This window comes from Vombatus ursinus, unplaced genomic scaffold (assembly GCF_900497805.2).
Source record: "Vombatus ursinus unplaced genomic scaffold, bare-nosed wombat genome assembly UNPS02014792.1, whole genome shotgun sequence".
Lineage (NCBI taxonomy): Eukaryota > Metazoa > Chordata > Mammalia > Diprotodontia > Vombatidae > Vombatus > Vombatus ursinus.
This window is the reverse complement of record NW_020954570.1, coordinates 2,858,175-2,875,430: the sequence shown is the minus strand read 5'-3', so window position 1 is coordinate 2,875,430 and position 17,256 is coordinate 2,858,175. Positions and strand designations below refer to the sequence as shown.

General features: G+C 38.0%; 1 pseudogene; it reads left to right on the top strand.

The window, feature by feature from the left end:
- The window catches only part of LOC114048289, a 138,783-nt pseudogene that overhangs the window by 15,922 nt on the left and 105,605 nt on the right, over window positions 1–17,256 (top strand).

The window sequence follows — 17,256 nt, the reverse complement described above, 5'->3', positions numbered from 1 at the left end:
ACATGATATACTAAGACTTTACCAGGTCCTGTTGTGTCTCTTGACTAGATCTTGGTTATGTACTAGAATTAGTTTCCCTCCCTCCCTTCCTCCCACAGAGTGATCATTTAAAGAAAGATTTAAAAGGAGAGAAAAACAGTTAAGCAAAATAGCCAACACATATTGGTATATGATAGCATAAGCAATATTCTACACCCGTAGGCCCCTGCCTCTGCAAAAAAGATTCATTTTCTCAAAGAATTCCTCAAAGAATAGAGGTCAGACTTGGTCATTTTAACAACAGTATTCAGTTTCATGGTATGTATGTATATATGTATGTATGCATGCACGTGTGCATGCAGATATGTATGTATGGATGGATGGATGGATGGATGGATGGATAATAATCCTAGTTCCATTTCTTCAACCTTTATTGGTTCATTTAAGTTTTTCTCATTCATTTCTTTTTTTAACATATTTCTTAGAGCATAATAATATCTCATTACATTTATGGACCGCAATTTCTTTAAATATTAAATTGATGCACACCTCCTCTTCCTCTACTTCTTTGTTAACATAAAAAGGAAGCTAATTTTCCTGGGCTATGTGTCAAGCAGCAGGAGGTTTGAATGAAAAGTATGGACATTTTAATAACATTTTAATTATAATTCCAAATTGCTCCCCAGAACTGTGGGATCAATTTACAGCTCCACCAATACTGCATTAGTGCATCTGCCTTCTCATAGTCCCTCCAACATTGACTGTTTCCATATTTTATCATCATTGTCAATTTGCTGCGTATGAGGTAAAATATCAGAGTTGTTTTGATTTGTATTTACTTTTTATATATGATTTGGATTCATCTTTCATATGATTGTTAAGGTTAGGATTATTCTTTTGACTTTTTGTTCATATCCTATAACTAAGACCTTCTTGGGGAATGACTCTTTGTCATATGTTTTAATTTCCTCTATATCTTGAATAATTGTCAGAGATATTTGAGTTTTCCTTCTTATCTTTGCTGAACTATTTTGCATGTGTGGAAGACTTTTTAACTGTGTTATGCATATGTGTATGTATGCATCTATACATATACACACACACATATATATACACAATTACATGTATGCACATGAATATATACACATATATGCGTAATTATGTGTGTGAGATTTCTGTTTTCCCTTGTTTGGTTAAGAACTTTTTCCTAAGCCATACTTTTGAATGGCACTTGATATTGTCTTCTATTATCTTATGGTGTAGCTTTATTATGGGAAGTGTTACAAGATGCAACTGCTTCCTCATTGTCAGCTACCCCAAATTTTAAGCAATAGGTCACTAGAAAAAATAATTTATCTCAGCAAAACAATTGCTAGCTTAATCCCATTTTAATGATTATCAAATTATAGTTTTGGAGAGCTAATAATTTAGTTTACTTTTTCTTCCAAGGTAATAATTTAACAGAAATCTTCAGGGGACATGATAAATAATCCTGAAGGTATTAAAAATGATAGGAATGGCAGGCACTATGACAAACCGGTGGGTCTTTTGGTGTAGTTGAAATGATAACATAGAGATAACTGTTTATTAAGTGTAAGTATTATGTTCAACATGTCTTTTACTCGTGTCCATTATGTAAACCAATTCCATCAAAGGCCTATTGTTGATGTTTTTAAAGGCAAAGTAAACATTTGAAGCAAAGAAAAATAAACAGATTTCTCTGTAACTGAAGGGAAAGGCTTCAGACTTCCCTTCCACCAAGAGCTCTAGAGAAAAAAAAATGAGAGAAAACTATTGTCTTAGTGACTGCTAGGAAAGGGAGAGAATTCAGGAAAAAAACGTGTCTGTATACATTTTTTAATTTTTAATTTTTGTATTTTTAACATGTGTTTTTAAAGCTTTGAGTTACAAATTTTCTCCCTTCCTCCCTCCCCACCCACCCTCATTGACAAGGCAAGCATCTAGGTACAGGTTATAGATATGTAGTCATGTAAAACACTTTCATAGTAGTCCTTTTGTGAAAAACTAAGTATATTTCCCTTCATCCTATCCTACTCCTCATTTATTCTACTCTCTCTTTTGATCCTGTCACTCCTGAAAGTGTTTGCTTCTGATTATCCACTCGCCCAATCTGCCGTCCCCTCTATCAAACCCCTGCTCTCTTGTCCCTTCCCCCCTTATTTTCCTGCAGGGTAAGATAGATTTCCATACCCCATTTTGTATGTTATTCCCTCCTTAAGCCAAATCCTATGACAATGAGATTCACTCATTCCCTCTCACCGTCCCCCATTTCCCCTCCACTGTAAAATCCTTTTATTGTCTGTTTCATGTGAGATATTTTACCTCATTCTACTTCTCCCTTTCTCCTTCTCCCTGTATAATCCTCTCTTACCCCTTAATTTTATTTTCCAGATATCACTCCTTCATCTTCAACTCACCCTGTGCCCTCTATCTATCTATCTATCTATGCATACATATAATTTTTTTCCCTCCCACTACCCTAATACTAACAAAGGACTCATGAGTTACAAATATCATCTTTCCCTGCAGGAATGTAAACAGTTCAACCTTAATAAGTCTCTTATGATTTCTCTTTCCTGTTTACCTCTTCATGTTTCACTTGAGTCTTGTATTTGAAGGTCAAATTTTATATTCAGCTCTGGTCTTTTCCACAGGAATGCTTGAAAGTCCCCTATTTCATTGAATGACCATTTTTTACCCCAAAGGATTATACTCAGTTTTGCTGGGTAGGTGATTCTAGGTTGTAGTCCTAACTCTTTTGCCCTCTGGAACATGCCCTCTGGACCCTTAATGTAGAAGCTGCTAAATCTTGTGTTATCCTGATTGTGTTTCCACAGTACTTGAATTGTTTCTTTCTGGCTGCTTGCAATATCTTCTCCTTGACCTGGGAATTCTTGAATTTGGCTACAATGTTCCTGGGAGTTTTCCTTTGGGGATCTCTTTCAGGAGGTGATTGGTGGATTCTTTCCATTTCTATTTTGCCCTCTGGCTCTAAAATATCAGGGCAGTTTTCCTTGATAATTTCTTGAAAGATGATATCTAGGCTTTTTTTTTGATCACGGCTTTCAGATATTCCAATAATTTTTAAGTTCTCTCTCCTGGATCTATTTTCCAGGTCAGTTGTTTTTCCAATGAGATATTTCACATTCTCTTCTATTTTTTCATTCCTTTGGATTAGTGTTACAGTGCTTTGATATCTCAAATTGTCCCTAGTTTCCAATTACTCCATTCTAATTTTTAAGGAAGTATTTTTCTTCAGTATGCTTTTGGACTTCCTTTTCCATTTGGCCAATTTTGCTTTTTAGGGCATTCTTCTCCTCATTGGCTTTTTGGACCTCTTGCCATTTGGGTTAGGCTATTTTTTAAGGTGTTATTTTCTTCAGTATTTTTTGGGGGTCTCCTTTAGCATCACTCTCAGTTTTTCCTCTACTTCTCTTACTTGCTTCTCAAAATCCCTTTTGAGCTCTTCCAAGGCCTGGGACTGATTCATATTTTTCTTGGAGGCTTTGGATGTAGAAACTTTGGCTTCGTTGTCTTCTTCTGGTTGTATGTTTTGATCTTCTTTGTCATCAAAGTAAAATAATGTAGTCTGACTCTTATTGCACTGCTTGCTCATGATCTCAGCCAATTACTTGAGTTGAAGACTCTTTGTTAAGATAGGAGTCTGTTTCCAGTGTGGAGAATGTACTGTCCCAAGCTTCAGGGGTTTTGTGCAGCTGTTTTCAGAAATACTTCTAGGGACCCGTAAATTTTCAGTTCTTCCAGGGTGCTATGATCAAGGGCAAGGTGTTTACTCCTTTCCTGGCCTGTGCTCTGGTCTATGAGCACTCTTTTCTGTCTTGGAACTGTGAGGAGGGTTTCCTCTCCACAGCCACTACAAGCTCCACCACACCAGCACTCCTCCTCACCCCAGGACTGCCACCCAGAACTGTGACCCAGATCCAAGCATGGTCAAAGCAAGAGAATCCCACACCAGCAGAGAGATCCCTGCAATTCTCCTCTGATTAGCCACTTGATTCCCCCTCAGTCTGTGGGCTAAAAGCTCCGGAAGCAGCTGCTGCCCCAAGGAATGGGGCTGAGATCCTGCGCTCCTCTCTCACCACTGCAGTCACAGACTTTTCCCACTGACCTTCTAAGTTGTCTTTGGCATTCGTGGGTTGAGAAGTCTGGAAACCACCACAGTTGCCCACGATTCAGTCCTCTGAGGCCTGCTCCAGGATCACTGTGGCCAGCGTGCCCACACCAAATTGCACTCCTCTCCCAGCCCGGCGCAATATACCTTTCTGATCAAGCATCCAGGCTGTCTTTGCCTGGAAATTTATTTCACTCTGTCTTTTCGTTGGTTCTACTGCTTTAGAATTTGTTTAGAGCCATTTTTTACAGGTATTTGGAGGGGTTTCGGGGAGAACTCAAGCAAGTCGCTGCTTTTACTCTGCCATCTTGCCTCCGCCCCCCCATCTTGACTCCGTCCCCCTATACTTCTTATAACCAATCAATTCCAATAGCTTAGTTCCTGGAGTTTGGATCCTTTCTTTATGAAGACAGCATGTCTCCATAGTTCTGTTCTCACCTCCATGTAGCTTCTCACAGTATTCTCTTATCTGTTCATCTTCTATGTGTCTCATCAGGACTTATGTTCTTTTTTGGATCTGCCTATTACCTGGCCTGACTGAACTGACATTTAAATATGAGGTGACGTGTATGTGCAGGGTAGGGGGGGAGGGTGGTTAGGTTGAGTTGGGTATGACCAAACATTGTTCATCCTATGGTTTTGCTCCTGTAACACTGACTACCCTGGTCCCCAGTGCCTGAAGGCCAGATATATTACATTCCACCCCTCTCTCAATGTTCTCTAATAACCTTGAGGTAGTTTGAGGGAGTACATACTCTTTACTCATGGTTCTAGTCTCCACTGATTGTTTTCCCTCAATTATAGGGAGGGAGTCCCCAGCACTCCAGTTCTATTTAACCACTAACAGTTAAATTGGCTTTTATAAAGGAATATTTACTTCAAAAGAATACTAACAGATATGCAGGTATACTATCTCAACATATAGAGCTTAATTTTCCCTTTATATCACTTTAATCTTTGGGGAGGGGATGGTAATTGGATTCATAGCTTTGTTCAGTTCCTAAAGAAAACAGTACTAAGCTCTAAGTCCCCTCCTAACCCAGGGCTCTAGGCCTATGGCAGGGATGGGGAACCTGCATAGGTCTTTGGGTGCGGCCTTTTGATTGAGTCCAAGTTTTACAGAACAAATCCTTTTATTAAGAGTATTTGTTCTGTGAAGTTTAGATTCAGTCAAAAGGCCTTGTAGCCTTGAGGCCCCAGCTTTTCCACCCCTGGCCTGGGCACTCTGGCTTCTACTGTTTCTCTTCTGGACTGGTTGTCTGCAATATCTCACCTGAAATCCTGGCTCCAAGGTCACCATAGCTCAAATTCCTAGAATTATCACCAGCTCCTGAAAATGAATACAAACAAACATAAGACAAATCTAACCACCCTAATTCATGGGGTCTGAAAGAAAAGGGGAGGAAAGTATCTCCTATTCCTGGTTCACTTAATGCTGACTGTGATGTGGGTGAGCTCAATATCATCTCCATCCTTTAGACATTGTAGGAAAGAACATACTGGAAAGAGAACAATTGTCCCAGTGCAGCAGTTTTGTTTTGTTTTGTTTTGTTTTGTTTCATTTTTAAATAAAGCCTGTCCTGGCTAGGTAGCCAAACAAAGGAAGTTACTACTAGCCATGCAGAAGGGAAATATAGAGAAGCACAGTGCCTCCATATTAACAAGGCAATCTTATCATGCTCTAAGCTTCCAAGGTCTCATTATATTCTCTTTTTTTCTGGTCATATACAATGCCCATGTGACTAGTGTTATGTGGCAGGCATTATACATAGCCCTGGAAACACAAAGAAAGGCAGCCCTTGCTTCCCAAGGAGTTTACATTCTTCTGAGGGAGAAAACATGCAAATAATTAGGTAGATACAAATTATATACAGAATAGGTGGAAGGGATTGGGCTTTGGGGGAGACAACTAGCAGGTTGGGAGATTGAGAAAGGCCTTCTGGAGTCATGGGATTTGATCAGAGTCTTAAAAGAAGTCACAGGAACCTGAATCAGGGGTAGTGGAGGGCTTAGAGCTTGATCAGACAGGTATATGGTATATGGAGAAGAAGGTATATGGAGTATTGTGTTATAGGAACAGCTAATAGGCCAGCATTGCTTGATTATAGAGTGAATGGAGGAGATAAAAGTGCAAGAAGACAGGAAAGGTAAGAAGTGGCCAGGTTATGAAGAACTTAATTAACTCAGGGGACTTGTTAATACCACATAAAGGGATCCCTTAGCATGGCTGAATTTTGCAGTTATTTTAGTACCTCTTTATTGGCCACTTTTCTATAATTAAGTCCTAGGACTTCAAGCACTATCTCCTTTACACTCTCACCCTAGTTAAATATTTGCTAGCAAGTAAATTAAGGTGTATGTAAACATACATATTCATAGTTACAAATTCTAGAAACTTCTTTAATGACTATCTTTTATACAGAACTAAATTATATGCAGAACACATCTTTATATCACAAAATACCTAGATGCATATGTATGCATATATTATATATTATGTGTATAAATGTGTGTATATATGTATGTGTATATATATACATATGTATGTGTGTGTGTATATATGTATATGTGTGAGTGTATACACAGATACACTCACATATGTATATAGTATATGAGGTATTCAGGAAGGACTAACACCTCTGGTATTGTGAGGGCTTGCCGAGCTCTTTTCAGGGTTGCTCACCCATCTTTGATTTCCACCTGTCACCCAGCTCTCACCTGTGACTTCAAGAAGCTGCAGCACATGCAGTGGCCACACCCTGGTAAAACCATCAGATCAGAAGGACTAAACCAGGTTGAGGGTAATCAACAGGCCTCAAACCTGTCAGTGTGTTAGGGCAATGTCTACTCCAAGCATGTAAAGACTTCCCCTGATGGAATGAGCAGAGGAGAACAATTTGTTCCAAGTACATGAAGACAGCTGAATCAGTGGTTGTAGAGGGCTTAGAGCTTGATCAGACAGACATCAAAGATGCCAAGGTCATCCACTTGCAACCTGAGCCATTACCAGCTTGACTTTTGCCTTGCCACTGGACTTTGATGGCTCTGGTGGAGAGGGTGAGGCATCAGTATTTATGAAACTCTGCTTCACTTAAATCCAATTTGTGTGCTAGTCAAAACCATCGTTCCATGATGGTATTAGTCCTCTTCAAAAATGAAGGATGAAATATATATGTATGCGTGTGAGTGCACACACACACACAGACACACACACACATATACACACACACATATGCACACACATAAATATCTATAGCCAACAAAACAAAAGATTGCAATGTAAATGTCAGTTGGTCTAAATAAATAGTAGAAATAAGCATATGCACAGGGACCTGTGGTTTCCTATATAAGTAACCAATGAAATCAAAGAGTATGGCAAAACACTCTTTCTGAAACTCATAATCTGTGGCCACACAGCTAGTTCATGACTATGGCAGTGTTTGACCCAAACTTGTTGTTTTGTTTTTGTTTTTTTGTTTTTAATTTTGTTTTGTTTTGTTTTCTGATAACAAGGCCAACTCTTGATTCTACAGACTGCTACCTCTCTTTGTTTTATGACAGGATTTAAAAAGATTCTTAAAATAAAGCTGATAGTATTCCAAAGAGTGATATTGTTATATGAGCATATGTAATTGTATTTTGTCATATGTTAATATTCTTTAATATTGACTGGGATTCTCCTATTTAAAGATTTGGAACTTGGCTCTAAATATTGGTATTCTTTGTGCAAGCATTTTTTAAATGTAGTTCATAATGATCGAATTCTATCCCCCACTGACCACTACCTTTTCTGACTAAATTAAAACATATTATAACTTGTTTATTGTTGTAGTTATAGCCACAAAGACTGAATGAATGGCTTTTACTTCTCTACAAAATTACATGAAAGAATACTCAGTGATATGCACAACAATCAATTATTCTTTCGGTTGTAAATTACCAGTACTAAATTAATAACATTAAAACCAGCTATTGTTCTTTGTTACCATTTCAATAGTATGGAGGTGATTTTTCTCCCTCTTAAGGTAAGAGGAACTTGAGCAGTGTGTTTAAACTGATAATAAAATTGTTAATTATTGTTCTTATCAATGGCTTCTCTTTTTTATAGGTCTCTAGCAATTTAAGCATTCTTTTGTCCAAATCTAAGAACAGGTTAAGCTTAGTCAATTTAGACAAAGTCAAATATCAGACAAAGCCTCTTATCAAGTTTCCAGGCAAATGCTCTATTAGAAGCTCCTGACTAGATAGGAGAAAACTTATCAGACAAAACTCAATCCAAGCTGTATGCATCAGAGCCCTTAAGGAGGGCTTCTTACACTTCTGTATGAAGCAAGAATTTAATGCTTTTGAATCAGATTTGGAGGATCTTTAGGCCGTATAAAACAAAGTTATTGTCCAGCAAAATTACCCTCCTTCAACTTTACTGAGGCCCCTGTAAAGACATAAAACAACAGAGACAGACTGCCAGAAATCCCTGAGCTATGTCATTAAAAGTTCATACTTGACGACAAGCCTCTATTAATATAATTTATCCTTCTGATAGCTGTGCTGGGAGCATCCTGCCTGATGTTCCTGACCCTTCTCAGGGCCCCTGCCTTGCCACTCTTTCAGATTCCCCCCTTTTTAGCCCAGCATTTTAACTACAAATCCATCTGTTGGCCATTGTCTTGTTACTCTTTCTCCTCTGCCTAGTTTGACTACTTCCAGAATTAAAAAAAAAAATCATTGGCTTTCTTCCTTCCTGAGTTCTATTGTGAACCAAGTCCATTTTGGACAGATTATGTTCCCCTTACTGTGTGGGGAGTGGGGGGGGAAGACCTCATGATCACTTTTCAGTTACTGCATAAAGAAAACACATCATTGTAAGTACAATTCTTCCAGTTGATGGGTCAATTATGCCCTTTTGTCTTTGGGCAAGTTCATAGTCAATATACCAGACACATTTAATGGGACCTAAGTAAGACAAATTAGTTTCCTGCCCCAGGTCCAGCTCCACATTAAACAGAACCCCCACAGATGTTCCCATAGAATCAGTGAAAGTAGGCTTTTTGATTACCCAACTTAATATACAGACTGCCTTTTGGGCTATATCTTAGAGGGCTTAAAGAGAACTTCTCGCTCAGCCACCATGAGATCATCGTAACTCAAATTTAGCAGGTTTTCAAAGGTTCTAAACAGCCTGAAATCAACACCTAGCACATCTGGTAGTAATGGCAAGGTTGCTGCTTGAGTAGGCTATACAAGTGTATCAGACTGCACTTCCAGGACCTAGACATTAAGGCTGCTCTGGTTATTTTATTCTACAAGGGGTTCAATTCCCCCATCTAGGATGAAATTGGGTGAAGGAGTTAGGGTCTGGGGCCATATAAGACTCACTTGAGAGGGCAGAAAAAAAAAGTCTTAATCTATTCACGGACTTAGTTATGAGTCATTTGTGAAATTTTTAATGAGGCTTTTGTCTTTCTTGCAGTTGATGTTTGTTGACCTGACTCTTTGAATGAGTTAAAGAACTTTTTTTTCCTTTTGTTATGAGTTAAACAGAGAACTTTTAGAAGCATCTCCAAGATTTAGCCCAGATTGTGAATATCATCATCATCATGCACAAGCATTTTCTTCATTAATATGGTCACTATCAAAGCGTATCAACAGGGAGGCAATTGGGGAACACGTTTAATAATTGGTGTGATAATTAGGAGAACTACATGATACTATTTGGGCTGCATGCCAATAACAGTTATTCAGTCAATCAGTCAACAGCACATTCTATGTGCAGAGCACTAAGCTAAGTACTAGGAATACAAATAGAAGTAGAAAAAAAGATAGTTCCTGCCCTCAAGGAGCTTATGTTTTAATAAGAGATATAAGCTGAATGTAAAGAAAGGTAAACAAGGTGAAATGGGTAAGATGGAGATACCTAGTTGGATGGGGAGGGAAGAGGAGTATGATATAGAAAGTCCTGAATACAAACTGGAGAGGAAAGAGATGTGAGTGTGTTCACTGTCCTTAAATGGAAGTTCTGGGAAGAGCTATCCAATCAGAGGAAAAGATGGAAGATACTTCTTATGTGTGAGTTCCAGGGCTACAGTGAGCTTCAAGATGAAGAAGTTTCTGGGGGAAGTGTAGATGGATTCCAGAGGGCAGCTTAAGAGGAGTAAAGTTGCAACATTCTATCAATACATGAATAATAACTTTAATGACTGACTAGATCAGTGAATGGTAAAAAATTTAATGGCTTCCTGATCTAACTTTAGGACCCAGTCCAGAATACCATACATACTGTATCTAGATGTTATTAGATGAGTTCAAGAAGAACAAGATCAATTTTTGAAGCTGGAGATTATGCATTTAACTAGATGAAAGTTGAATTTGGGGAACATAAAATGTCTTATTAGGCACATTGGATAGATCAAGTAATTAAGGGATACATTCCAGAAAGGATTTGCATAGTCAATGTCAATTGATATTCTAATCTCTCCAGGTTTTTGCAAAACTGTGCTCTCCAGGTTCTTATCTTTCTCTGTTTGATTATTTCTTCTTAGTCTCTTTTGTTGGATCTCCCTCCAGGTTGGACCCACTGACTGCAGATGAAACCCAAAACTTTGTCCTGTGACCTGTCTCTCTGCCCTCTATATTATTTTGTTTAGTAATCTCATCAGTTCCCATGGATTCAGTTGTCATCCCTATCTGATTATAGAGACCAAACCTCTCTCTTGACCTCCATTCTTGAATTTCCATCTTTCTACTGGACATCTTCAATCGGGTGCCCCATAGATATCTTAAAATTAAACATGTCTAATACTGAAATTAATATCTTCCTCCCAAAACTCTCTTTTCCTCCTAACTTCCCTATTACTATCAACCCTATTACCCATAGAATCAAATACAAAAGCTTTTAAAAGACCTGCATAACCTGTCCCCTTCCTACCTTCCCAATTTTCTTATGCTTTAATTCCCTCTATGTACTCTATGATTGAATGAAACTGTCCTTGCTGTTCTTCCAACAACCATTTCATCTTCTGACTGCCTGCATGGCTCCATGGCTCCTTACTGGCAATCCCATACCCTTAGAAATCTTTCCATCCTCATCTCCCCCTCTTGGAGCCCATGGTTTACTTTAAGTCTTAGCTAAAACCTTTACTACTGAGCTTAAACATATCTTCCCAGCCTTACTATATAATGCTTCCCTCCTAACACACTCTAGTCCAGTCAAACTGGCTTTTTTGCTATTCCTCATAAATAGTAATCCATCTCCAGTCTTCATCCCTTTTTACTGGGTGTTCTCATGAGTGTACTGACATCTGATGAAAATATTTTCTCAGTAGACAGGTTTTTTAAATTTTATATTCATTGATTTTATTTGTGCAAGAAGTTATTTTTACTATAATATAATCCAAATAGATGTGCATATATTATGTAGATTGCATATATGTACATATACATATATACTATTTATTATCTCCTTAATCTCTTAGTTAAGAATTTTTCCCCTAACCACTGTGATGCAAGACTGACTTCTATTTTTTTTCTATTTTTTTTCTATTTTTTTTCTTTAATGATATGAACTTTTGTTGTCATATATCCAGGTCATATATAGGTCATATATCCATTTGGGGATTATTGTTGTATGTTTTATAATGTGCCAGTTTGAATTTTATTTCTGCCAAAAAATATATATTTTCCGTGTTTTTTTTTGCCAGTAGGTTTTGATAATAGGGTTTACTTATCTCAGTTGTTAGATTCTTAATGTTATCAAAAGGTAACAGTATTTCCAGGTCATGTGACCAAAAAGATGGAAGACTAGACATTTTCTCTGATCCTCATAATCTCTCAAGCCTTTCTTAAACATAAATCAACACCCCCAAATAAAGAAATTTCAGCTGTCACCATAGTCTTGGGCACTAGGAGCCCACAAGAATTTTTTTTTTAATCCATGAACTAACATAACTTTGAGTTTATGGACCACCCCTTTCCCAAATGCTGCCATGCTACTACCAGTGAGGCTTCACTGATCCAACTCACCAGCTTTCAAGAAAATGTAACCTGATTTCCTCTTCCTCTTTCCAGTGCCTTGGAGATACAAGTTCCATAAAGCAGAAATTTGCTGAGGTTATGATATCGGGTACCCAAAGAGATTTCTGTGCTACAAAAGATCTCTGCAATATAACAGAAGGTCGGGGAAAAGGAGTAGGACCCATTCCTGGGCTTGAAATAGAGTACAGCCTCACACCCTGGCTTCCCCCCCCCCTTTTCCAGAGACTTGGTGTTCTGAACTGGAAAGGACAAAATTGACCCTGGTTGCCTTAGCACCATTATGGCAGTGTTGTGTACTATCAGGCCAGGGAACTATGGAAATAGGACTCCAGTCAGTTCTGTACTCCCAAAATTCACTTGCTGCAGAGACCTGGGCTGGTGAACTGTGAATTGCTCAGTGTGGAAAAAGACTGAGATGCTTTGAGATCTAGCCCTCAGGGAAATCATCTTCAGAGGAGAGTGAGAGAAATTATTTTTCTCATATATTAATAACCAATTATTAATTGAGATTAAAATTTTTCCTTTCTATTTTCTATGTCTCAAGAACATTTCTGACCTTGTACAAAACTTTACCCCACCTAGATCATCTTATCTAGGTGGAATTCTTAGCCCACCCAACAAGAATGCCTTATAAAGGGAGTCTAATCTGGGTGGATTCTTGCCCATTGTGTTCTACTCAGGCAAGTTTAGATGGAGGTAGAGCCTTTTAAATTGCCTGAGGCTGTGGTGGTCTGGGTAGAGAGGAGTAAGAGTGACAGAATCAAAGTCATGTGCCCTGCCACTCATTATAATAAGCCCTCCTCTCATTATAATATTCATTCTATCAATAATTGTTAAAGGGAGTTGATTTCTGCCTGTCCAGAATATTCAGTTCTTCCAAGAGCATATAAGCATTGATCAGAGTTCTTAAATATTTTCTTTTTCTTTATCCCATACTAGTACTTGCATATTTTCAGTAAAACCTCTATTAACAGGCACTCTGTTTCCAATTCTTTGCTGCAAAAAAAAAAGTGCTACTATAAATATTTTTATAGAGAGTTCTCTCTTTGACTTCTTTGAAGGTATGTAACTTGTGGTGATAATGCTGGGCCAAAAGATATAAACATTCTAATTAATTTTTTTTGGATGGAGTTCCAGATCCAACACCTCTTTCCTGGTCTCCTAGTTACCCTTATCTAATAATAATGAATTGTTTAGGTTTCCTGGGGTAAAGAGACATGATTGGTCAATAGGATGAAGAGGAGGAGATTGATCAGACAGTAATTTCAGAGCAGGAGATGGAGCTATTTGGAATGATAGTAAGATGATTATGATGATTGATGATGATGATGATAGCTAGCATTTATACAGTGCTTTAAAATTTGCATAACACATTATAGATATTTTTCTCAGTTTATCTTCACAACAACCCTGAGAGTTGGAGAGTTGCTTGTCCCGGCCCGCGGGACATCAACGGAGGTCCGGACCTGTAAAAGAAGGAGGGGAGCAGGGGACACAGGAAATGGAGACAAGGCAGGCTTTCTGATCAAGTCTCGTTTATTGAAGGCAAGCTCAGGGTAGTTATACACACAGTAAGAGGGAGTGGGGGAGTTCCACCAATGGTATAGGGGCGGGGTATTCCAGGAAGAGGTACAGCTTTGACCGTAATCTGTTCTTATCACAAGGACCCCCAAGGTATAGGGGCGGGGTATTCCAGGAAGAGATACAACTTTGTCCGTAATTTGTTCTTATCACAAGGACAGCTGCAACGCTAGTAATTTTCCAGAGGTCATACTGGGCCTGTGTTCCCTTACAGTTGCTATTATTATTATTATTGCTATTATTATTATTATTATTGCCATTTTAGAGATGAGGAGACTGAGGCAGAAAGAATTTAAGTGTCTTACCCAGGGTCACACAGGTAGTGTCTGAGGCTAGATTTGAACTCAGATCTTCCTGATTCAAGCTCTAGCACTGTGCCACCCAGCTAGCATAATATTATTATAACATGTTGTTATTTTCATATAAAGGACAATAACAAATAGCTAATGTTCATATAGTATTTTTAGTTTGCAAAGTGCTTTACATATATTATTTCATATAATCTTCACAAACACCATGGGAGTTAGTGCCTGTTATTATCTCCGTTTAACTAATGTGGAGACTAACAGAGAACTAGCAACTTGCACAGGGTGTCTGGCAATACAGCTAATAAGTATCTGAAGCAGGACATGAAATCAGGTCTTCCTCATTCCAAATCCAGCTCTCTATCCACTATACCACCTTGGAGTGACTGAGGTAGAACATAGATGACCATTATGAGAGTTGGAAGAGTTGATAATAGGAGACCAGGATGATAAAACTGTCATTAATAAGAATATTTCATCCACAAAGAATTATGGCAGGAGTTGAGAAGAAATGAATGAACCAGTCATTAAATAAAGGGAAGGGGAGTGAGAGAAAACAAACACTTATTAAGTGACTACTGTATACCAGGCATGGTGCTAAGTGCTTTACAAAAGTAATGCTAATTGATCCTAACAACAATCCTGGGAGACAGAAGCTATTATTATACCCATTTAACAGATGGGGAAATTTAGAATGAGAGAGATTAAGTGACTTGTTTAGAGTATCATAACTAGTAAGTGACTGAGACCACATTTGAATTCAGGTCTTCCCTACTCCAGGGTCAGTTTTCTACACTTTATGCCATTATAGCTTCCTAAATATTTATTTGTGCCTCTTTTCCATTTCCTTGCAACACACACTATGTTAAATTAGGGTTTCATTACTAGACTATTGCAATTAACTTCTGATTGCTCTCTGTATCTCTGTCTTCCAACCTCTTTCAATCCTCTTACACAATACTAAATAAGATCTTTCTTAAAAGCAACCTCTAAAGTCATTCCCCATAAAAACTTCAGTATCTCCCTAATATCTCCTAAACTTAACCCAAACTCCTGAGCTGAGTTTCCCAGATCCTCCAAAATCCCAGCCTAACATTTCATGGTCCCATTGAAGATGTTCTTGTTTTGAAGGACCTGAGTTTGAATTCTAATTCATCATGCAATACCTTTGTGACCATGAGCAATTTATTTAAACTCACTGGACCTCAGTTGTTCATCTGTTGAGTAAAGGCTTTGGAATAGATAGCCTCTCTGGTCCTTTCTAACTCTAAATCCATTAGTGTAAGATTTTGTGCTGTTTTCTTTTCCTGAAATAGTTTTTCCTCCACCTTCCCAAATCTCTATTAAAATTTTCTTCAACTCAAATGTCAATTCATTCAAAAAGTTCCTTCATTTTCCCAACTATACCTTCCTACTCTAAATCCTCATTTTTATCTTTTATGCCTAGATTGTGTATAAAGCAGGCTTTATTTGCATGCAAGTCATATCTTCCCTATTATATTCTAAGCTGCTTGAGGACAGGCTTACTCATTTTTGTATGCCCAGTAGTATCTAACACATAGCAGGTGCTCTATAAATATTTATTAAATAATTGAATTGAAACCACAGTATTTAGTAGAATGAAATTTGGTTAAATAATGGAATGCAAATCACTTGGTAGAGGTCTTAAAGTTCAAAACAAGAAGTTGTTTTCTTTTGCCTGCAATTTTCACTTTTGTCTCTAAGTGCACCATCTTGTATTGCTTGTTTCTGACACCGTATTTTAAATGGAACTATTATAAGGGGAAAAAAGTGTGTTGCCTACAAAACATCTTGATTTGTGATCCTTTAATGGAGACTCCCCAAAGTACCTTTTGGAAACAGACTAATTGCGCTTTCTGTAGGGCTTCTTCCTTCACCCACATCCCTATATTCTATAAATTTATTATCTCAGTTACTTTTTCCATGATGTCTCTGATTCTATCAGTTGTCTGTACTAATGTGATAATGGAAAAATACTCTATTAAAATCCAAACAGTTGAGCAAAAGTTATGTCTGCCAGCCATAGATTGTTGTTAACTCTTTCAATTCAGTAACTTTATAGAAAGATGAACTTTTACTGTACAAGGTAGGCTAGAATGTTTTATAACTAAGGGGCACGTGAATGTGCTGGGTTTCAGTGGGGTTGGCATACATGCTGCTATCTATTCCAATGATGGACCGTGGGACTTCCTTAAATCCCACTTATAAAAGTTTTGGTAAAAGTACCTAGAGCAACTTCTTCTATATTATCCTAATTATTTATAATTCATGTAACAATCAACTAAATGTTCATGAAGCTGCACAACAGATGAAATGTGACAAAACAAAGAAGCCCCAATGAGTTTATAGTCAAATGGCTCTGACATCTTCAGTTATAATAAAAAGCCATAATCTGTAGAAAATCTTTGATATTTACCTGAGACATAATTAATGTTCTCGTTCAAAAACTTTCCACATGATTAAACACATAATTTTTAATTCATCCTTACACAATACAATTACAGTAGCATGATTTGTTTGATCCAAGAATAAATGTTACTGCACTTACTTGTGCACAACTTACACTTGCTCTACATCCAGGTCATCTTCCTTCTTCCTTTTTTCCACCACTGATTTGATTACTGGAATGATACATTCTTTATTTTGTAGACAAATTGCAAATTAAGAACAATAAGAGCAATGAAAGCTTAAAATCCAAGTGACAGGGTGGAAATGCAACACCTAAGATGGGCCTTGAAAAAGCCTTCTCTCCTCCTCCTGTAACACAAAAGTCTCACTTGAAACTACTTGTAAAAGTGAACCTTGGATCATGATGTCCTACCGTATGCGGACCAGTTACTTCTATGGAAACAGCAAATGGTTTGTCATAGCACCTTTATACTTTACAGCAAGTAAAGTATAGTCTTGTCAAGATCCCAGTCCCACACCCACTGAAATTGACAAAAATTTACAGAATTACACTGTTCCAAGCCTCCCCGCATTGACAGAAGGCAGTCAGGCCTGACAACCCTTTCCTTCTTGTCTGTTTTCTCAGGATCAATAGCACAGCCTGATGCACAGAATAATGGCTATGGAATGTTCTACAGGCCTTAGCCCATCTGGTCACTGAGGAAGACAGCAACACGGGCTTCTCATTGATCTGTGAGACACATGCTGCTACACAGAGGTGACCTCCAAGCCTCCACC